The sequence below is a fragment of the Pseudonaja textilis genome, chromosome 17, assembly GCF_049901715.1.
Source record: "Pseudonaja textilis isolate UNSWEBS1 chromosome 17, rPseTex1.2, whole genome shotgun sequence".
Classification (NCBI taxonomy): Eukaryota; Metazoa; Chordata; class Lepidosauria; order Squamata; family Elapidae; genus Pseudonaja; species Pseudonaja textilis.
In genome coordinates this window covers 101874-124020 of record NC_142006.1, presented here as the reverse complement: position 1 = coordinate 124020, position 22147 = coordinate 101874, and the positions used below count along the sequence as shown (strand labels likewise).

Below are 22147 nucleotides of genomic sequence, written 5' to 3'. Positions count from 1 at the left end.
GGTGGGGACGGAGGCGCAGAGCGGGGTCGGGGCCCTGCTGGCGGACTCGCGGCTGACCGTCCCGGACCAGAGCCGGCCTTCCACCTTTTCCGGGGTGGCCCCGCAGCCACGGGAGCGCAGCCTCCCCCTCTTCAGCCAGAGAGGAGGCCCGCCGAAGCGGCCCCGCTCCCCGCAGCCCCTCGTCCCGGAGCCTCCGTTGGCAGGCGGCGCGGGGCTGCGAGAAGCGGGGCGGCCTCGGCGCCGGCCAAGGGGCAAGCGGGGCAGGGCTACGGCTGCTTCGGCGCGGGGCTCTCCCGGGGCCGGCGGGCCGAGCGCAGGACCGGCCTCCCCACCGCCCAGCGCGCCAGGAGAGGCACCTGCGGGGGCGGCCCGGCGTCTGGCCGCGCGCAACTGAGGGGGCGGGTCCGGCGGGGGGATCAGAGGAGCGAAGGCGTCCCCGCGGGGCCGCCACGCGCGTGCGCGCCTTCTCCCCATCCCTCCTCCTCCTCCTCCTCCTCCTCGCCATCCTTCTCTCGCGGGGAACGGCGGCGCGCACCTTCCGCTCCCGCCCGTCGGCAGCGTCCGAGCCCGCCGCGTCGCTCTGCCCTTTAGCCGCGGCCGGAGGCGTCGCCGCGCGAGCCGCTCTTGCCGGCCGAGCCCAGCTCTCCCGGGGCGGCAGGTGCAGGGCGGGGGGGTTGGCGCGGCTCCAGCCTGGGCCGCGACTGGCGGGCGGCTCTCCCGGGAGGGTCCCGGCGGCGGCGGCGGCGGAGCGAGTGGGGAAAGCAGCTCCAGGCCGGCCGCCTCCCGCGCTCCCCAATGCGCCTCCGGCGGAAGCCCCGGCCAGCGGCGGTGCGCGCCTGAAGCACACGGGCAGCTGCGCCGGCGAGTCCCGCTCCCTTCCAGGCGTCGAAGGTAAGAGTTGGACGGCGGCGGCGCCTCCGGTGACCCTCATCCCCCCTTCGCCGGGCTCCGGAGCGGAGGCGCCGCTGCGGCCGCGCGTGGCAGAGGGGGGCGGCGGACCTTTTCCCGGAGGAGCCGCGGCGGCCCTGCCTGTCGCCCAGGATGCGGGGCTCCCTGCCGCCAGACGGGCCCGCGCCGCTGCCCGAAACGAGCCGCGGAGGGACGGCCCGCCGGCCGGCCCGGCCGAGAGACGGAGGGAGGAAGCCGCTCGTGCGCGGCAAGCCGGAGCAGCCGCCGCAGCCCGCGAGAGCCGCTTCCCGGAGGGCGCTGCGGGGGGCGGAGGCGGCCGGAGAACCGGTGCCCAGACCGGGCCTGGCCTGGCCTTCCTCTGCCTGTGAGCCATTGAACCAGCCGCCGCCGAGAGGGCGCCTGGTGGGGAGGAGCGGGGAAAGTTACTTCCCCCGCGGCGCTTGCCGGGTCTTCATTCCTCAAGAGAAAGGCCGCCGAAAGGAAGGTTGCTGGAGGCCTCTCAAATCCCTGCCAGGCAGGACAAAGAGCCCGGCTCCCTGCCGAAATCCTCCCCCGGGCCAAGGAGGGAGCCGGCTGGAAGCAGGAAAGGCCCAAGATCTGCGGCCACAGGTGTGGGAGGGGGGGCTTTAAAGGGGTATCTGACTGGTACCTGGAGGACAGGTGCGTGGAGGACATTTGCTGGGCTGCAAGAGGCTAAGTAAGGAGGGTCCAGTTGCAAGAGGGGTCCGGTTGACCTTGGCTTGCCCCAGGAGGCTCTGCTCCTTAGTCGGTCTCCTCTTGCTCTCTGCTGGTGCTGCTTCCTTGCTTCCGCAAGGAAGGCAGAAGCGCTCTGTGAGTTGGAAGCCCCAAACCTGAAGCCCTGGAGCAGTGGCCCTGGGGTGTGAAGGAAGAGGCAAGCCCTGTTTGTGGCCAGAAGGGCTTGTGCCCCAATCCTTGAGAGAGAAGGGCTTAGAGACACACACACACACCCCACTGGGCAAGAGGGTCACTTGTGGGCTTTCTGTGGGGAAGAGCACCGTCTGCTTGCATCGTTCCTTGCAAGGTTTGCCTTTCCAGCTCCAGGAAAGGAGGGCAGATTCTCCACAGGGCGTCCAGAGACTGATCAGGCAGCCTTTCAAGGACAGAACAGGACTAGGAATTGACCAGAGCTCACAGCCGGTTTGTGTGGATGGAAAGGTGAGCAACTTCATTTGTGGGGTTGGAAGGCAGAAAATGTTTCGATTGAAGGAAATAGCCCAGCTCAGGGAAAGCAATAGACCTGCTTTGCATGGGGGTGGGGTGGGGGGAAGAGTCTCCCAAACGGATCCTTTTAGGGATTCACTTATTTTTGATTCCGCATCTGCATTTTGATGGCCGCCCACAGATTGTGGGCTGTGTGTTTAGTGCCTGCTCTCTCCATGCAAAGTGTGGGGAGGAGGAGTGTGGCTGTGAGGTTAGGTTTTGTGTTGCTGTGCTTGTTTCAGCTGCAGCTCCTCCTCTCTCCCTTCATCCTGGGGATTTTGAGGTCTCCAAGAGGGTCCTGCTTGCTGCACCTTGTGCGCTTGTCTGTTGTGGGGGGTGGGATACTTGAGCTTTTACTTCTGCTTTCGTGGACCCTGCGAAGTGTCCATAAAGTGACCCTGCGAAGTGGGGATGAGCAGAGGGTGGCTGGACTGTCACAGGCATGGAGCTTGGTTGTTAGTCCGTTGTTTGGCCCCACAAACACATCCTACTATGCACTTTTCAAATCAAAGAAACGGATCAGTGACAGCACAATAAAGAACATGTATATATTGCAGCGATTGAACTAAGCATCAGGGAAGTTGGAAAAAAAAAGCATTCCTATCACATAAGCATAAAATCCCTTTAGCCCTTATAACTCAGGGAGACCTTTTAGATCATAACCCAGGGGATTTTCCTCCAATTCACCCAGAAAGTAAGTCCTAGAAGTGGCAGCCAAGGTGAACTCAGCTTTATCACTTAGAAGGCGGAGTGAAGCATGTTTTGAAGTCGTGCTTCTCTGGCACCCACTCCTTCTATCCCAGAACTGTCTCCTGGCACCGATCACTTCCGGTTTTAGGGTCCATAGCCAGGCTGCAGCCAGAGCCATGCCGGCACAGCTGTGGCAAGATAGTGGCCAATCCAGGGCATTTCCACTATGTAATTGGAGGCAAATGAGCAAAATTTCAGGCTAAAATGTAAATAGTTGTTGCTAACCTATGGCTGATTCTCTGCTTTCTTCTATCTTCCAAGTTTGCTAACAACAACGAAAAGCATGAAACAATACAAAATTAAAGCAATACACATTAATCTCCAAGTTAGAATCCTTGTTAAAACAATTAGAGCATGGTGAAAGAGAAGTAGATTACTGTGTTCCTAAAACCCAATAGACACAAAGAGGCCCAAGGATCCCTCAGGCCAGAATAGATTTCCTAAATGTGTGGGTATCTGGGGGCGGGGAAGGGTAGAGACATAAGCAGGCTCCTTCTCACCTGTCCGTCTGGCGGAGGGGCCATTTCTGGGTGGTTGGAGTGGCTCCTTGGGGGAGGGGCGTTCTGCCAAGAGTCAGGTTCCGTCACGGTGCCGGTTAAAAAGCAGAAATTTGTTTTCAAGGCTTATCTAGGTGCCAAGATTTCGATCGTTTGGTTTTGATCCCCAAAATAAAATCCCACAAACTCCTCCTCGTAGCACAGAATACACAATCAAGTCCGAGTGTGATGTATTTCAGAATTAAATATTGACAGGCTTGTACCAATCAAGATCTTCTTCTGATAACATTTTGATTGTGTTCGAATGTAACGTTCATATTACGGGTCCTTGTATTCCCTACTTCATTACTGTCCTTGTCATATTTCAGTTGTTTATGTTTCAGTGATGAAAATTGCTTTAATATTGATTTGTGGGGGGGGGAGGGGAAATAAAGCAAACACGTTTAATATAATCCAAATGTCCCATTCAAATTTTTTTAAAAAAGTTGCTCTGGGTTTCAAATCAAAATGTTTTCTCAGAGTTATTTTCCCCTGTTCAGTCTGCCTCTTTCTCTGAGCAATATTGGCTAAATCAGATCTCATGTTGGAGAGGAAAATGGGGAAAAAAACCCGGGACGAGGCCATTCCCTCAACTTACCTGGTTCGCTTTTTGCAGCCCTCGGGGCTACTCAGTTTGAGCGCTCAGAGGAGCCCACAGTCAGTTAAATACGAAAGGAGAAAAACAACCAGAAAACAGAGAGTCAGTTTGAAATATGGCGAAAGAGAGGCACCCTCTGCTGGGACTGAGACGAGCGGGGAGGGACATGTTCCCTGGGCACCTGGGGACTTGGATGCCTACAGAAGAGGTTGGGTTTGGGGGCGAGTCCTGAAAATGAATTCCCATGAGAAACGGCCCCTTCCATTTTGGGTGGTCTTTGCGTGGCTGCTCTGCCACACAAAGAAAGCGGATTCCGTCATTCCGCTAACTTGCACATCATGCTGCTTCACCACCACTTTATGCTGGTTGTGCTGCAACAATCTCTCAAGTCTATTGAACCTTAGATGAGCATTACACCCCCGCCCCCAATTCAGCTCTTTAGTCATTGCACAACAGGTATATCCTTTGGCTGCTACCTTCAAAGCGATCACAGAGGCCGTGTCTTTCAACCCATCGCTACTGGCTCCCTGGCCTTGGAGAAGCCCCAGTGCAGCAAGGAGACCTCCAGAACTGCCAACTTCACCCATGAGGCTTCTGGGGGGAACACTCCTAGTCCAGACTCTGCCTTGGTCTTGTCTGTGATGGACTATATTGTGTGTTCATTGTGTCAAGTGCCAACCCTTAAACATGTTGATAAACTTTCTTTAGCATCATCTGTTTCCAACTGGCCCTTGGGCTCTTCCAATGTGGACTCATCGTTCTTGTAGTTGAGGCCAGCATTATGGAGTGGCCCTCAAGCGAGCTGGGTCTTTGCATTTTTTTGGCCCCCTCAAGTCTGTGTTGGTTTCTGGGGACTGCCTGGACAAGTCACAGCAGTTTCCTTGGCAACCTTTTTGGGAAGTGGCTTCCCTTGCTTTCTTCCTAGGACCAAGCACACAATTGGCTTTGTGCCTAAGGAGGAAGAAGAACTCTCACCCTTCTGGTTTCTAGCCTTGTGCCTTAGCCATCATATCAAATTCCCTCCTCCCACTCTTTTCCTGGATCTTTGCATATTGAGTACGAAATATGAAACTTTGAGCCTTGTAATTTGTGCTTCAAATAAGTTCTCTGGACTGATTAGTTCTATGATCCATTCATTGGTTTTCTTGGCTATTCATGATATTCTCTGGAATTTTCTTTATCAGCAAAGTTTAAAAGTATTTGCATTCTATCTTGCTTCTTCAAAGTCCAATTTTAGTTTCCATAGAGCTTGTCTATTTGGTTTTATTGTGCAATGCACTTGAGCCTGTTTGAAAGTAGGCCGTGCTTATGGAATAAATTTTAAAAAATGTTGAATATCTTTTCCAAAGTTACCCTACCAAGTCCTGGTCTGTGGCATATTTTTTGACTGCTGCTTCTTTTGTTGCTGGCGTTGATGTGTATCTGCACTCAATTGTTGCCCAGTGAGTTGTTCTATAGATTTGCTGGCATAGTTTAATTATCAATAAAGGAGAATATTTGTAGCTCAGGGTTGAAAGGACGGATTTTTGGTGCTTTCTGAGTTTGGTTGTTTTCTTACAGACATTTCATTACCAAACTAGACAACCTCATCAATGCCAGTCACTAATGATGTTCACTAGTTTGGGTAATGAAACAACCAAACTCAGAGAGCAGCAAGGACCCCTCAGAGTTTGGTTAGCACTTTCCTTGATTCTTCTGTTGCTCCTTGAATTTCTGTCCCTGTTCCCTCAATTCCTGTGGGCTTCTGGCTTTGTAATGACCAGGGTTGCTCTAACTTCATCGTCTAAACTTTCTTTTAAACAGGGAAGATCCTCTGAGGAATTTTGGATGTTGATATCTCCACTGTGCAGAATTTCATCTTTGCTTGACTTTCTTTGAAGCGGTTTCCACCTGTAGGTTGGTGTCTTTTAGCACACCAGTTTGAGGGTGGAGCCTCCTGAGTTTGGAGAGCTTTGGAAAATTATCCTGGTTTGTATGAGTCAGTTTCCACCTCAGATGTCTTTGCAAGCTTTGTTCTAAGGCTGCTTCTTCAGGCTTCTAACAGTCTCTTAAATTCTTTGTGAAGCTTCCTTCCTTGTCCACTTCTTGATTTTATTCCACCGTTTTCCTGGTTCCTTAATGGGGAGGTTCAGGACTTCAAAAGCGATTCCTCACTAGTAACATTTGTTCAAGATCAAATTGTAGACGTTGGTTAGCTTCACTTGGAACTGCACATCCGCAGTGGATGATCTGGTCCACGGGTAGCCTCTGGGCATGTCTTGGCTAATAGAACTGAGCTTTTCCATCTCCTTCTCCCAATAATACAGTTAATGTGATTTGTGTGTGCTCCATCTGGTGAAGACTACGTCTGCAGGCTTCTTGCGGCCTCTTTTTTACGCACTCTTAGACTGTGCTGGAAGCTCTAAGATCTTTCCCCTTAAGAGGGATTTGTTTAGATTTTGCAGGTGTTATAATAATTGCTCCTGATTAGTAGGACTAGTTTGGTCCGTATTGAGACTCGGGGTTTTGGCATCTTGTGTATGCCTAAAGTTCAAATAGCACTTAGATTTTTATATTGCTGCACAAGGCTTTACAGCACTCCCTTGGGACGGTTTACAGTGTCAACATTATTTACATATTTCCTCCAACAATCTGGGTCCTCATTTTTCCAACCATGGAAGGAAGGAAGGAAGTCTGAGTCAACCCTAAGCCCATCAGGATTGAACTTGTGGCTGTGGGAAGAGTTTGCCAGCAATACTGCATTCTAACCACTGTGCCACCATGGCAAATCGAGGAAAAGAAGTTTAAACCTATGCCTTGATAAATCTCAATAAAGACAAAAACTGGTCACGTAGTGCCTCCTGCTGGCCAGTAGCATTTATAACGTAGGGGGTTTGTTTTTGTTTTTAATTTTTTTATATAATTAATGTTTACACAGCATGATTCCAAATGACTCTGGGCAATTTGCAATTTACAGAGAACAATAAAATGATTAAATGATAAAAGCAAAAGGCAAAAAATGGCGAAAACCAGGAAACAGCAACAAGAAAATTGCACTGCTCAGAAGAGCTGAGGCTTTAGGTCCCCTTGACACATGGGGGTGGGGTGGGTGGAGTGGGCCTCATTCTAGAGGACAGGCAACACTGCCAGAGAGAAGGACCCCACTTCTGGGTGCCCAACAGACAGAACCCAGAGTGCACCAATCCTGCCAGATTGAATTGGCCAGGAAGATACTACAGGGCACAAGTATACCTTGAGTACCCAGACCTCATGCCATGAAGTATGAAGCAATGAGTGCCATGTTGGAAGAAAGTTGGCAGCCAGTGCATCTCATGGAGCAGAGATGAACATCTTCATCACTGTCGGCCCCATTGCATTCTGGGCCAGCTGAGCCTTCTAGGACTAGGTAACTCCCTGGAGAGCTCATTGCAGTAGTCAAGTCACAAGGTGGCCAGGAAAGACAGTTAGCCATGGAAGGAATCAGGGGTGTGTCAAAATGAAAAATCATTCTCCTGCTCCATCTCAGTTTTCTGTACTGAGCAGTCCAATTTGAATTAATTTTGTTTTTTTAAAAATTTCTATAAGAGGAACCCTGGGCACAAAAAAAACAACCTAAAACTAAAACAAGCACTAGTGCTAATAATCAAATTTGCAATGGCCCCAAAGCAAGCCCCCTCCCCGCTCCCGAGCACCTGTTGGGCTCCCAGCTGGCTCTGACTCACCCCCCACAGGTGAGGTTTTCTTCCTTCCTGTTTCTAACTTTGGCCTTCCCAAGCAACTAGTCGGCTGCTTTCAGATTGATCCCGATGACAAAACACTCAGCCTCCTCCTGTTCTGCTTCCTCGTCTGGAACATAAATTTGGATCATTTTCCTATTAAAGGGCTGTTGGTGAAGCCTAATTGCTATTATCTGGTTGAGGATTGCATTGTGCTGTTTCTCCTCTGAAAGCAACGCTGCTCCTTTGATGGGCGTGTTTTCTCGCCCTGAACAATAAACCATGTGCTCTTCTGACGGAAAGTCCCACGTCAATTGGCACCCAGATCTCCAGCAGGCTTTCATGTAGCCATAAACTCATGTCATAAACGCCATTACTGTTCTGAGGGATCCCAAAGGTGCTTTTTTTTTCAGAAGGCAGCTGGACTTTCTGTTTTTTTCTTTGAAGATGTTTTGCTTCTCATCCAAGAAGCTTCTTCAGCTCTGATGCTTTGCTAACTGTCTATGGAAATATCTATGGAAGGACTTACTGCAAGGAGAATAAATCCTTCCCTTCCCCACCATCCAGTCAGAGCTGAAGAAGCTCCTTGGGCAAGAAGCGAAATGTCCTCAAAGAAAACCCAAAAAGTCCAGCTTCCCCTTGGAAAAAGCCCCTTTGGGACAACCAATGACCACCTGGAGGACTGAGAAATATCCATAGATATTTATTCTGAGGGAACCTCGGCTAACATCTGACAATCTATAGTCAACTGATTAATATTATCTTCTCTCCATGTTGCTCTCTTGGAGTGGGTCAGCATGCACACGGATCCCTTTGCCCCTGTCCCTAAAGAAAGCTTCTGCCTCCAGCAGCCTCTTCCCCCTTCTCCCCCAGGTGCCTGCCAGGTCTGCTAGGCAGCTGGGATGACCTTCATCCCTTGGGGGGTCCTGCTAAGACGCTGTTGCTCTTGGTGCCTCTTGCTGCTGGGCTCTTCCTTCACACGCACATACCCACACCCACCCATCAGTGACCTCCTGGCACAGTGAGCCAGTCTCACAGGACTATTTACCCTGGAGGCAGTGTACTGTCCAGCCAGTGTATGGGAATTGGATAGTTAGTTAGCAATTGTGAGCTGTCCCCTTAAGGGAATGCATCATGGTAAATGTAGTTAAGGTATCCTGGGAAATGTAGCCCATGTCACATGACCACATCTGTAATCCTGATTGGTCACTAAATTGATTCTTGATGGGTTGGGGGAGGTTTCTTCATTTTTGCCTGACTCGTAACTACCGCTATGAGATGGGAGGAAAGAGATAAGGAGATAACCATCTTTTTACCTACCAGACAGAAATAGCAGCTCAAGAGGCAAAAATGGCCAAAGCCCAGGCCAAATTGGAGTTGGCCGAACGGCAACGAGAATTCACAACAAAAACGGCACGGGCCGCAGCATGGCAGAAGATGGCCGACAACGCCTCCTTCAACTTTGACCTCAAAGAGTTGGGAGAAGAGAGTCCAGATACACGGTCAAGGCCTACGTGGATGAGCAGCACTCGCTTCGAAACGAGCAGGTGAAACTGCCTCAGTTACTTATAAGTCTCCCACATCCAGGGAAGCATAGGAGTGAATCTCAACCACAGACTCTAAATGTCAGTTACGCAACTGACGTTGTACAACCTAAAATATGAGATTCACTTCCTACCAACAGCAAACCTTCCCCAACTGATATTGTATGACCTAAAGTTCGAGATTCTCTTCCCAGAATCAGCAACCCTAACCCAACGTCTCATGGCCTGCTGGGCAAGCAAATTAGTCCACCAGTGCTCACAACTTCTCAACAAGTTGACATACAACCAATCACAATTGCCACACTCAATCCTCAGGCAAAAAAGTTCTCACCACAACCGCTAAACAACTCTGATGCACAGCATGGAACCTACACCCAACCTCAAAAGGTACTACCTACATATGTGAGGGCAGATAAAGTACCTCATAAAGTACTCTGTGGCAAACCATGTACCGTCCACATCACATGCCCTCGAGCCAGAACTCCACACCTACGATGCCGTCATACGAAGAGATGACTTGCCCTCACAGAGAAGTAACAGAAAACCGTCACTAAGATGTGGAAGGTTAGACTTAGCAGCAGCGGTGTGTACAAATTCAACAACAAGCCAGGCAGCGAATACCTACTATGGAAGACCATTTTCACAACTACCGCTCAACGTGAACAGCTGCCTCCCGGTGAAGAACTTAAATTTCTGTTGCCATGGCTAGGACCACGGTCTAGCTACATGGTGAAACACACTGACACAGGCATACTTAACAACCCAGACACTGCTTTAAAACGAGCATGGGATGCTTTGGACCAGAAATATGTCAATGACACATTGATGGAATAACTTGCTCCTAGAACAACTTTACAGTTTCCTGTGTATCGCCCTCCATGAAACCCAAAAACTAGAGGACTTTTCCAACATCCTTATGGAGCTGCGAACAGCCAAAGAATGTTCTGACTTACCAGGACTGGTTTGCCTTGATCTCTCCATAATGCAAGAAGCAATTATCGCCAAACTCCCAAAAGAAATATTAAACGATGGATCATTTTGTCTGATGCCTTTCTGGCCACAAAGCGCAAATAAGATCCACCCTTTGCCTTTCTCCAAGAATTTGTCATCCAGCAGAGTCCTGCAACAGCTTCAGAAACCTTCACCTCAGACGCAGATTTTATCCACCTAATGGAGACCGCTACCGAAACTCTGCACCTCTCCAGACTCTACTGCACATCTCTACAGATCATCACCAAGCGACAACACATAACACAGGGGTTGTGACCTCCTCCATAAACAGTTCAGGAGAGGACTCATCAGATACAACCCAATTTAGATCTCCAACTCCAAAGACGAGCCAGTTTTGTCCCTTGCACCACACTCAACATTCACTGAACAGGTGCCAGGGGTTTACAGCAAAATCCCTGTCCAAAAGGAAAGAGTTGATAAAAGATCTCCAATTCTGCAACAAGTGTTGCGAATCCAAACACCAACCCAAATACTGCGCAGCCAAAGTGCAATGTGATATCTGCAAAAGTGACACGCACCTGACCGCGCTGCATCCAGATGCTGATCCACCACTGCAGACATCTCATCACCCTCCTTTGAACAAGGAGCCTCAACGTGCTATGGAAGCACACCCAGAGCCAGTGGTCAGTGTCAATTACATAGTGGTGGGCAATGGCACACCAGCCCCTCGTTCGTGTTGTCAGATCTGCTTACTGTTGGCTTTAAAATTCAGTTGCCACATTTTTTTTTCCTTTTAGAGAGTTGGAGGAGTTGAAAAGTTCAAGGTTATTCTGTATGTCGTATTAAATAATTCCAGTGGCAGTTAATTGGTGCTCGTGATTTATGAAGTGTAAAAGTGGGAGGAGAGAAGGGAGGAGAGAAGGGAGGAGAGAAGGTGGATTCTGTGTAAGGCATGAAAATGATTTCACTTGGGAAATTGCCTTTGACATGCCAGATCTGTTTCTAATAAATTCAACCTTGGCGAGAGATGTCTCAGAGTGATTGATATCATGGATACTTTCTGGATTCCTTACATTTATTTCCCAAGTCATTTTTTTTTTTAAAAAAGGGCTTTGGCTGATACCCGGAGTTCTTTTTCCTGGGATGGAGAATTATCAACAAACAGCTGAAGTTGGAGGTATGCAGAGGGGAGAGTATGGGGCCCCTCCCTCTGGAACATGAATTGGATCTGCAAGCCTTTGTTTGGAGGAGATGTTGGATGCTTCCAGAATGACAGTAGAGGAAAGAGGTTTGGGAGCTATACCGAAGCGTTTCAACTCAAGAAGTTGTTATAACCCAGAGGTAACCCGGTGGTTGAAGAGAAATCTTTCTCGGGCCCCAGGCAGATTGCTATTCTGATTGGAGGGAGGAGACTATACAGAGGCCAGTTGGAGGAAGCCAGAAAGACACATCAACTGACCAAGGTATGTTGCAGCCTTCGAGACAATCCCATCATTTTCCAGAGGGAATTTTGCCCCCTACAGAGAGTATCCCTCCAGGGTGGGGATTTTATGCAGGCCAGGGGTGGATTCAATGCCAATGGCAGCCAGCACTAATCCAGCCCTGGTCTGAAGGGGGGGTTGCCCAGACAACAGGCAGCAGCCACTTCCCCTCCACCTGACCAGGGAACCAGGCCACACCCGTCTTCCTCCTGGCCACCACAAATGCAGCCCCAACCGGCAGTGGGGCCACAGGGACCCCTATTCCAGAGAGGCACCACCCAGCCAGGATACAGGGGGCCTACCCAGCCTATGTACGCCACCAGGCCGGTTTCTTTCATTCCAGTACAACCTGCAGGGGCCTGGCCTGTGCCACCTCCACAACCACGACCCAGGCAGGACCAAATACCCTTTAAGGCCGTATTTGATGGCCACCATGAACATTTCAATTACTTACTCGAATGAGCGCGTAAATCACATATACAAAGTGATGGCAACGTTCCCACCCCCAATAGTTCAATTGGCTCATCCAATTAAAAGTTGTGTATAGCATCATGTGGGCATCTCCAGGTGGTGATGAGGCCTCTGTCCGTTGACCTTGACATATTTTGATAAAGAGTTGCGTCTGCGCGTAGCATAGGATAGAAGCCTAAGCAAGAAACTTCCCCCCAACTTGTACAGTTTTGTTTTGTAACACCTCCAGCTCGCTTCCCATAACCATGTCCCCACTCCTCCTCCCTGCCCTTACTTATGACAGCCGAAAGATGCAAAGCAAAGGAAGAAAATCTTGAAGGCTGACAGTAGCAGAGAATGAAGAGAAGTTAATGGAAATGAGGCAAGGCAAGCGAACCTTGTCAGAATTTATTTGGGACTTTAGAAGGGTTGCAAGCCACCTCATGGATTGGCCTGAAAGAATGACTTTACACTATTTTAAAAATGCCATTGATCCAGAAGTAAAGAAGGCCTGTGAAATCCCAGACACCTTACAATCGTGGTATGTCTCACCCCTCAGCCTAGATCACAGCATCAACCCACACAGGAAACCCCTTCCAGCAGCCCTGCCTAAGAGAATTGTGGCTAGGAGACCGCTGACCGGATCAGCCGAACCTGCTTGTACCCAACCTACCAGGTGGGTGCTGAAATGTTACCAATGTGGCCAAGCCGGCCATAGAGCAGCAGACTGTCTGGCCCCTGCTCCTGTACCACAAGCTCCACAGTTGAAGTCTAATCCAGCTGTTAGAGGTCGGAAGAATCAAGAAAGACCTCCGGCCAGGGGCGGGTTTCCCAAACACAGCTGGGAAAGCCCCCTCTGCGCAAATGGAAGCAACGGACCACCAGACCACCACCACGTCCCCGAGAACCTGACCTGCGAAGACGACCCAATGGTGAGTGATCCCATCATATCTTTGTTGAGTTTATCTATCTGAATCTGTACAGAAGACAAAATATACCACTGTACAGAATACAGAACAGGCAGCTTAACCTCTGAGCTATTCCAGCCTGGGGTGGGCGTGGGGGCACTTTCCCACAGGAGTCTTCTTCCATGCTTTTGAAAAGCGCCCCACGGGAAGCCTGACTGATGCGAAAGGAGGAGAGGACCCTGCCCTTCCCTCGTCTGGTGCTCCTGCTCCTTGGGCCTGCCATTGAGGCTACTTTAGCACTCCTACGAAGAGCAAAAGGGGAGGGTTCAGAAAAAGCACAAGTGATCCCGCCTCCCCCCCCCCGCTCTGTGCTGGTTGGTGATTGGTCACTTAGGGCAGCTGGAAAGCCAGCTAAAGCCTCTGTCTGCTCACAGCTGCCCCAAGCCCACCCACCGCCACATGGTTAGGGGTGAGATGGGTGGAGGGGGCTCTCCAGGTGCTGCCTTGGCGGTGGGGGGCTGCAGCCTACCTTAGCCTCTTTTTCTGAGAGGTTGGGTTGCTTTTTGAGGCTTTGTGAATTTTCTTTATTTAGCTCTGAATGCAGCTGGTGCCGGTCTGACTTTTGGGAACCTGCCTTCAAAGGATAGGAGCCTTCAGGCAGATCAGGAGGCTGGTCTGAAATTGTCTTCCTCCTCCTCCCCCTCCTCCCTCCCTAGCATAAGGCCTTAAGCACTACACCGAGCTGGCTTTCTGGGTGCGGAAGAGGACCTGGATAGCAAGAGAATAAGGCTTTTTTCAGCCCAGATGTGGCAGCCCAGGCGAGGCAGAGAAGAAATGGAGTGGGGCAATCAGAATGTCTGGACTGTCTTCACATTGAAGAGTGGAACAGGGGAAGGGCACCAAAAAGGAGCCCCCCTCTGCCCTCCCCTTCCTGGCCAGTAGAGGTTAGGGTCTGTTGGGTTTTTGGAACCCTTTGACTTGATTTGCCTTCCAAATCATGATCGCATGGAAGGCAAGAGGTAGTTGCAGAAGCTGCTGCTGCATTACAGAGGAATTTTTCCACCTCCAATTTTGTTTGCAATGGTTTTGCCTGGGAAATTGGGTTGTGGATTAACATTCTGATGAGTGCATCTGTTTGCACACCTTAATTTGGAAATAGGTCTCTCTCTGCACAAGGGACCAAGAGGGCATCCCAGACCAAAAATGATCCCGATAATGATTCAGTCTGAGTTCAAATTCTATTATTTACGTCCTCAAAGTTGCTTTTTGTTTTTATGTTAGCTTTTCTTTTAAATTGGTTTCAGTTCAAGTACTGATATTTGGCTGGCTGGTTTCTGCTCTTTTTGTAAGATTCAGTCAGCCACCTGCACTTATTCCTGCCTCCCTCCCTCCCTCCCTCCCGGGGAAGCCTGACCAGGCGGCCCAGAGGACAGCTGAGGAGGTGGGTTGCAGCAGAAACTTGACTTCCCTTTCTGCCAGTGGCAAAAGCAGGCCCTCTGGGCTGCTGAGAAGGGCCCTGGGGGACGCTGACCGGTCACAGAAGACTGTGAGCTCCTCCCCCACCCCCCACCTCCCAGAGCTGCTCTCCTTTGCCAGGTTGCAAAACTGGGGGAAGAGGCTTTGCTGATCCAGCATCTGGAAAGTGCCACTTTTGAAAATCATTTTAGGAAATCAGCACATCTTAGAGGAGCATTTCAGAGACCTTGAACAGAAGGGAGGAGTGTGGCATCTCAGCCCTGGAAGCCCTCCGTCCGTCCGTCCGTCCGTCCGTCCTCCTCCTCCTTCAGCATGGTCCCCAAGGTCTCTGTTCCACTCCGCACGGACTTGCGGTTTTGGTTCCCACCCCTCTCTTGCATAGGGACCCACAAATCAGCTTCCAGCCTGCCCAAAGACCCCGTCCTCCCCACTGTTTCTTTCCTGCTGCAGCTTCCTCCTCCTTCTCTCTCTCCCCCCCCCCATCCTTCCTCTCAATCTCATCTTTTGTCTATACACACACCAATATTACACATAGTTTGTTACATGTTGGTAATCTGGGTTTAAAAGAGGCTATGTATTTGGGAAGGACAGAAAGCAGATTCTTCCAGCAACCAAATAGCATGTTGTATGAATCCTTCCACCAGGTAGCCTGTATGAATCATCCCTGCCAGTATTAAAAATAGTGGTAGATTCTAGCCTTAAGCCTTGAGGGTAGACCTTGCGGGTACACCTATTAACAGATATCTTATATCCTTATGTCTAAGTATGGCTGTATCACTATTATCCTTCTCATCTTTTTTACTTACCTTCTCCTATTGGTATCTGTGATTATATTACTTCGTTGTTTATGTGTACACTGAGAGTTTATGCACCAGAGACCAATTCCTTGTGTGCCCAATCATTCTTGGCCAATAAACCTCTTCTCTTCTCTTCTCTTCTCTTCTCTTCTCTTCTCTTCTCTTCTCTTCTCTTCTCTTCTCTTCTCTTCTCCTCTCCTCCTCTCCTCTCCTCTCCTCTCCTCTCCTCTCCTCTCCTCTCCCCTTCCCTTCCCTTCCCTTCCCTTCTCCCCTCCCCTCCCCACCTCTGTTCCATATTCTCTTCTCTTCTATTTTATTCTATTCCCCATTCTCTTCTCTCCCCTCCTCTCTCCTCTGACTGGGCAGCTGCAGGCTCTGGCTGTTCCCTAGGCAGCCTTGCTGGGCCCAGCCATTCCCACATATCGGTAGAGCTTCTGAAGTGACAGCTCCTCTGAGATTTTGCAATGTAACTGCTGACTTAAGAAACCCAAGGAACACAACCACTTCCCAATTAGCTATTTTGGCCCCCTCCCTTTTATCGGTTGTCCTGCTGAGACCCTTTTGAACAAACTTCCCTTTGAGGACAAGATCAAAGCAGACTGCCTGTTCCCCTCCTTTCCTTTGATTTTCTTCGTGCTTTTTGCCTTTAGGTTATTTTTCCCCCTGCAGGTATTTTTCTGCAGGTAGTATCCCTTTTGCATTCCCATTATGTCCCTTCGATCAGGGAATAGCACTCTCTACATCCCAGCTGTTTCCTAAGTGCACCCCACACCAGAGTTTCTTACTGGTGGGTGGGTGGTCTTTGGAGAAGAAGCCACCCTGCACTGCCTCTATCCTGCCTATCGGATCCTGAGTAGCCCTCACTGAAATGGTCTCTCCTGAAATCCACTGTTCCTGAATGTTCATTTGTTTAACCACCCAGACCAGAAGGTGACATGGCCGCCTTCTTCCCAGAGATTCCACCGTGTTGATCTTTACAGGCAGCCTTTCTCAGGTCTGAGAGGGCTGATCCCCGGTTTCTTCCTCAAGTCTTCTGCAAAACAAGGTAGGCATCTAAGCAAATGTTGGGACTTGTCATCCTGGTCCATTGAGTTTTCCAGCAGGGGTCTGAGATCAGCCCGTCTCCCTGGGGCTGTCTCTTCTCCAGGCTCAGGATACCCCTCCGTTTTGATCTGTCTTCAGAGGACCCACTCTCTGATTCCCTGGCCATCTTTCTTGGCCAGAGACCTTTTCGGGAGGGCTTCCCTCCAGACCTGCCAGAACTGCCACCTCACATTCACCTTACACCTTGGCTTCACTGCCAAGAGCTACAGCGGGGAGGGAAGCCAAACGGGAGGGAGGAGGACCCCATGTACCAGCCTGGAGACTCACTGCTCCGAAGGAACGGAGCCACATACCAAGGATGACGGTTCCGACAACATCTAGTTCGAATATGATTGGACAATTGAGGACGAACCGGGGGGAGACGATTCTGGGAAGAGGGATTTATGCGTGGGAATTTGGCATGTGGATTTTAGATCCGGCTTTGCCTTACTGTATGCACTTGACCTTTCGTAAAGTCTCTCTCATAAAATGGAGTCGTAGATTGTTCTCTCTTAGGGTTCAGGTCAAGGCAGTTGTGCCACCTTCTCTGGACTTCCCAAAGCTGCTTTTTCAGGAGGTAACCGGACTTTCCTGTTTTGGGGGCAAAAGGCTGACTTAGAGAGGGCCATAAAACACTGTAAAGCAGTATATAAGTCTGCTATTGCTATCTATCATCTATCTATCTATCTATCTATCTATCGATCTATCTATCTATCTATCTATCTATCTATCTATCTATCTATCTATCTATCTATCTATCTATCTATCTATCTATCTATGTATATCTACCATGTTTTTCACAAAATAATGCCGGGCCTTATTTTTTTTTTTGACCCCTGAAAAAACAGCTAGGCCGTCTTTTTGGGGGTGACTTAATTTCCTCCCCCACCTAGAGCAGCCCATATGCACATACCTCACTGCGAGGCCGCTTCTATCAGCCGACGAAAGCTCCCTGAAGGCAGAGTCCCCAGCTGCTTCAGGGTGTGGCTTGGCTGCTTGTGTCCCCTCACCTTTAGGGCAGTCTTTTTCGGGCGATGGAAGCTCCCCAAATGCAGTCACCAGCCACTTCGATCGGCTGGTAGAAGCGGCCTCGCAGCGAGTGTGTGTGTGTGTGTGCGGTTGCCCTGAGGCCGCTTCTACCGGCCAATCAAAGTGGCTGGTGACTGCATTTGGGGAGCTTCCATTGCCCGAAAAAGACTGCCCTAAAGGTGAGGGGATACGGGTAGCCACGCCACGCCCTGAAGCAGCTGGGGACTCTGCCTTCAAGGAAGCTTTTGTCTGCCGATAGATGCGGCCTCGCGGCGAGGGGAATGTGTGTGCGCTCGCCCCGAGGCCGCTTCTACCAGCCGATTGAAGCTCCCTTGAAGGCAGAGTCCCCAGCCACTTCGGGGTGAGGCGTGGCACACACACACTCCCCTCGCTGGGAGGCCGCTTCTACCAGCCGATTGAAGTGGCTGGTGACTGCATTTGGGGAGCTTCCATCGCCCGAAAAAGACTGCCCTAAAGGTGGGGGGATACGGGTAGCCACACCACGCCCTGAAGCGGCTGGGGACTCTGCCTTCAGGGAGCTTCTGTCGGCTATTGGGGTATTAGGCTACCTGCGGGGGACTCCTAAAGGCAAGTTTTCTCCCCATCTCCCCCTGCCCTTCCCCCGCCCATTTCTCTTCACCTCGTGTAGTTCTAACGAATGATGTGAGAAATGGTAGGGAAAAGCATGGTTTGAATAGGTGTAAATTTTGAGGGCGGGGCTTAATTTCACCTCATGCCTAGAAATCGTGCTGGGCCTTCCTATTGGTGGAGGCCGTATTGTTGGAGAAACACAGTATCTATCTATCTGTCTAATCTCTATATTGAAGAGCTTTGGTGGCCCAGTGGTTAGAATGCAGCATTGCAGGCTAATTCTGCCCACTGCCAGCAGTTCGATTCTCACCAACTTAAGGTTGATTCACCTTTCTCTCCATCTGAGGTCGGTAAAAGGAGGACCCATATTGTTGGGGGCAAGAGGCCGACTCCGTAAACCACTTAGAGAGAACCGTAAAACACTGTAAAGCAATATATAAGTCTAAGTGCTATTGCTATTGCTACCCCTCGGGTAGCGCCTGGCAGGAATTTCCTTCAAACCTGCCCCCCCACCCCACCACTGAGAACCCCCTTCCTCTCCAAAGCAATTGTATTTCCCCCCCTTTCCCTTCTTCTCTGGGTGTTGTGGTTAGCCGGCAGCAGGTGCAGATGGTTGAGGAGAGTGAGGACTCAGATGAGGGGCCAGGACCATTAGGCAGTGGACTGCTGCCTTCAGAGATTGTGGGGGCTGGCAGCAGCAATGAAGAGGTTCCTGAGGAGCCTGTGCCAAGTGTGTGCGCGCACAGGATTGCTCGCAGAAAGAGCAGTTGCAACAGCACGGGTGACTCAGGAGTAAGGCTGCAAGGTAATGGCCTCTCCTTCAAGAAGATAAAAACCAGCTGTGAACCGAACATTCTTTGCAGGAAGCAAAGACGTTTTGAAACTCAGCCTTGTGGACATTACAGTATTTTAAGTTAGTATTTGAAGACTCTTGTGTTGTGAAATATTTCTTATCTGTGATTCTTGGTAGTCTCGTACAGTTTTGGCAAGCTTTGTGCTTATCAAAGTTAATTAGTTTGCAGTAGCGTTTTAACGGGGATTCGTAGACTCATTAAAAGGTTTCTGTTCCCTTTGGTTATTATTTGTTTTATTGGACAAGGGTTTGGGTCAGAACACTGGGTCCTTCCTCCCCTGCTGCCCATTTGTTTAACAATTGCCTCAACTACTAAGTGGCAGGAGTTTTTCTTCCTGTGCTGAGAGCGGAGCCTTTCTGTTCGGAAAGTAACTTTCAAAATCTCATCCATTTGTTCACCATGGCGAGACAGTTGTGGTCGATTCTGTTTGGAGCAATTGAAGGCTTTGGATGGGTGCCACCTCCACAGGATGCTTGGAGGGGCCTCCAAAGAGCCCTGAAACCATCCCCCCCCTTTTTTTGTAAAGTTTTTTTTTTTTTTAAACATACATCAATATCATTTCGTGGACAGTGTGGTGTCTGAATATCAATCACTTTGATACAAAAGCAATGATAATACAATGAGCATTACTAAATCAATCCGATTTATGCAATCTAATATATACATAACTATATCAACACACAATCCTTCATTTTTCAATTATAAATATTGGCTACATCCTTCTAATAGTAATAGCATTATTTTTGAGCATACCTAATAACATCCTTTTTCAAATTCTGACCTTGACCTCTAATATCCACTTTAAATGTATTAAGTAAAGGTATGTATAACAATATCCCCCCATTTCTAAACTTTTTGTTTTATTTTATTTGGTTTGTCAATTGCTTACAAGATAATAGGTATAAGTAAAAACATAGTTATGAATACATGGATACATATAAGAAAAATAAAATCAACAATAGGACAGGGACGGTAGGCACGTTGGTGCGCTTACGCACGCCCCCTACAGATCTCTTAGGAAAGGGGTGAGGTCAATAGTAGACAGTCTAAGGTTAAAGTTTTTTGGGTTTGGAGAAGAAACCACAGAGTCAGGTAGAGTATTCCAGACATTGACCACTCTGTTGCTGAAGTCGTATTTCCTGCAATCAAGTTTGGTGAGATTAACCTTGAGTTTGTATCTATTGTTCTTGTATTGTTATGATTGAAACTGAAGTATTCATTGACAGGTAGAACATTGCAATGTATGATTTTATATACTATACTTAGATCAGACTGAAGGTGGCATAGTTCTAGGTTTTCTAGGTCTAGAATTTCAAGTCTGGTGGCATAAGGTATTTGCAACGAGTAGAGGAGTGGAGAACTCTTCTTGTGAAAAGTACAGAATTTGATAGGATGCTCCCAATTTTGACCATTTGTTATCTGTTTGACAGGAATTCTTCTATCCAGTTATGCAGGTGTCCAGAGATACCATAAGATTTTAGTTTTAGGAGTAGTTTGTCATGTACCACTGAATCAAAGGCTTTACAGAAAGTCTATGTAGGTTGCGTCTATCCCTTTGCCCTGATCGAGTTGTGTAGTCCATATGTTTTTGCAGTGTAAGAGTTGCAGATTGCAGAATAGTCTTTTTTCTGAAACCAAATTGTTTGTTAGAGAGTAGGTTGTTTGTCTCTAAGTGGAGGATAATAGATCGGTTAATAATGGATTCCCTGACTTTACAGGTGACGCAGCATAAAGAGATTGGTCTGTAATTTTCAACTAGGCTGGGGTCTCCCTTTTTGAAGATGGGGATGACCGTGGCTTGTGACCATAGGTTAGGCAAGGAGCTGGTCCTGAAAGATTTTTCGAAGATTATGCTTAGAGGTTCTAATATTTTAATACGGCCCCTCTTAAGATTAACTATATTAATGTTCTTATACGTAACCACATCAGCCTTGAAACCATTCCTGACCTGATCCTGGTCGCAGAGGGCATAGATGGGGAAGAGAAACCAGGTGGCTGGAGGAGACGCTTTTCAATCAGAGATTCTGTGACTCAGCATTGCAAAGTCTGAAATTCCAGTCATGCTCAGCTTCCTTGGCATAGACAGCAAAGCAGCACAACAAACTGGAAATTTGATCTGGGATTTAGGAAAATAAAACAAATAAGACAAAATAAAAGACCAGGAGAGGAGATAGTGCTGCTGTATGCTACACGAGTGTGGCTACACCTGGAATACTAAATACAGTTCTCATTTACCGCGATACCCCCAAAATATGCTGAGACTCTAGTGTCAAGCATCCAGATAGTATCCATGATATCAGTCACTTCAAGACGTTATCTTTCCAATTGATTTATTAGGAACAGATCTGGCCCGTTCAAAAGCAGTTTCCCAAGTGAAAGCTTTATCATGTGTTACACAGAATCCACCTTCTCTCCTCCCACGTCTACACTTCATAAATCACAAGAACCAATTAACTGCAACTGCAAATTCTTAATACGACACACAGAATAACCTTGAACTCTCTAAAAAAAACCCTCTAACTCTCTAAAAAAATATATGTGGCAGCTGAATTTCAGAGCTGACAGGCATACCCCCTTGAAATCTGGAAAGAATGCAGAGAGAAGAATAGCAAAGGTGGTCAGGGGACTGGAGGCTAAAGCCTACAATGAGAAGTTAACTAAATGAGACCGAAGAGATCTTGAGTTCTGGGTGACTTTACATGAAGCCCAGTCATCCCTCCTTAGCGGTCTTTCCTCAAGTCTCCGCATTGTCACTTCCTTTGGTTTTCTGAATAGGACTTGGCCTCTGGTCCCTGGTCACCTTCATTCAACTTCTCTGCATCTTTTCCATTATTTGTTTATCCATTAGGTTTTTATCCAGTCTTTGTTACTTTATAGGTAACTCAGGGTGGCAAACATACTGTGATAAAAATCAACCATTCAGGTATTCAGACTAGAGACACGTGAACAATATATAACAGCTTTATTATGAAACTTTTGCAAAAGGGAATTCTGCCTGTGGGCAGAAAACTTTTTCCCCAGGAGGGCTGGGGTTTATATACAGGTTCAAATATACAGTCTCTGTCCCTTTCCTGGGTTCACAATCTATCCAAGCTACATATCTCCTATGTAACACCCCTGTTATTGTAGCATAGCATCTATTTCCTTGTCCTGTTTACCTGTTTCCATTTCCAGTAATCTTCATTATTAACATGACACTGGTCAGTGTAACCTGCCAAATATGTAAAAAATATGTAAAAATATGTTATTACATAATTTTCCAGTAAATTATCTT

General features: G+C 48.7%; 1 protein-coding gene across 2 annotated transcripts in view; it reads left to right on the top strand.

Moving 5' to 3' along the window:
* Positions 1 to 497: 497 nt before the first annotated feature.
* Positions 498 to 22147, top strand: part of FAM163B (family with sequence similarity 163 member B) — a 51076-nt gene continuing 29426 nt past the window's right edge. The window contains exon 1 of one of the 2 annotated variants that reach the window (XM_026719163.2): positions 498 to 891. The gene's annotated coding sequence lies outside the window, so the exon portion shown is untranslated. Of the gene's footprint in view, positions 892 to 2028; positions 2086 to 22147 lie in introns of those variants that run through there. The other variant, XM_026719164.2, reaches the window with a different exon arrangement.